The following is a 1,571-nucleotide window of genomic DNA, read 5'->3' as shown; positions in this document are numbered from 1 at the left end:
ACTTAGAAAAATTTTCGTCGAACGTCCGACGGAGTAGCACATCCGTCCATTATTTGCTAATAACTCGATAAATAATAATTGTAGCGAGTTTGGTGTTATGATATATATTGTTAGAAACCGTCTATATTACAGTGATATCACGTCGAAAATCGTCTAGGACCGATAGGGAAAAAGTTTCCTCTTGGCGGTGGGACTTAGAAAAATTTCCAGAGTTTTGTCGACGGAGTAGCACATCCGTCCATTATTTGCTAATAACTCGATAAATAATAATTGTAGCGAGTTTGGTGTTATGATATATATTGTTAGAAACCGTCTATATTACAGTGATATCACGTCGAAAATCGTCTAGGACCGATACGGAAAAAGTTTCCTCTTAGCGGTGGGACTTAGAAAAATTTTCGTCGAACGTCCGACGGAGTAGCACATCCGTCCATTATTTGCTAATAACTCGATAAATAATAATTGTAGCGAGTTTGGTGTTATGATATATATTGTTAGAAACCGTCTATATTACAGTGATATCACGTCGAAAATCGTCTAGGACCGATAGGGAAAAAGTTTCCTCTTGGCGGTGGGACTTAGAAAAATTTCCAGAGTTTTGTCGACGGAGTAGCACATCCGTCCATTATTTGCTAATAACTCGATAAATAATAATTGTAGCGAGTTTGGTGTTATGATATATATTGTTAGAAACCGTCTATATTACAGTGATATCACGTCGAAAATCGTCTAGGACCGATAGGGAAAAAGTTTCCTCTTGGCGGTGGGACTTAGAAAAATTTTCGTCGAACGTCCGACGGAGTAGCACATCCGTCCATTATTTGCTAATAACTCGATAAATAATAATTGTAGCGAGTTTGGTGTTATGATATATATTGTTAGAAACCGTCTATATTACAGTGATATCACGTCGAAAATCGTCTAGGACCGATAGGGAAAAAGTTTCCTCTTGGCGGTGGGACTTAGAAAAATTTCCAGAGTTTTGTCGACGGAGTAGCACATCCGTCCATTATTTGCTAATAACTCGATAAATAATAATTGTAGCGAGTTTGGTGTTATGATATATATTGTTAGAAACCGTCTATATTACAGTGATATCACGTCGAAAATCGTCTAGGACCGATAGGGAAAAAGTTTCCTCTTGGCGGTGGGACTTAGAAAAATTTTCGTCGAACGTCCGACGGAGTAGCACATCCGTCCATTATTTGCTAATAACTCGATAAATAATAATTGTAGCGAGTTTGGTGTTATGATATATATTGTTAGAAACCGTCTATATTACAGTGATATCACGTCGAAAATCGTCTAGGACCGATACGGAAAAAGTTTCCTCTTAGCGGTGGGACTTAGAAAAATTTCCAGAGTTTTGTCGACGGAGTAGCACATCCGTCCATTATTTGCTAATAACTCGATAAATAATAATTGTAGCGAGTTTGGTGTTATGATATATATTGTTAGAAACCGTCTATATTACAGTGATATCACGTCGAAAATCGTCTAGGACCGATAGGGAAAAAGTTTCCTCTTGGCGGTGGGACTTAGAAAAATTTCCAGAGTTTTGTCGACGGAGT

The sequence above is a fragment of the Halictus rubicundus genome, unplaced genomic scaffold (genome assembly GCF_050948215.1).
Source record: "Halictus rubicundus isolate RS-2024b unplaced genomic scaffold, iyHalRubi1_principal scaffold1351, whole genome shotgun sequence".
In the NCBI taxonomy this organism is placed as follows: Eukaryota; Metazoa; Arthropoda; class Insecta; order Hymenoptera; family Halictidae; genus Halictus; species Halictus rubicundus.
This window is presented reverse-complemented; position numbering follows the sequence as displayed.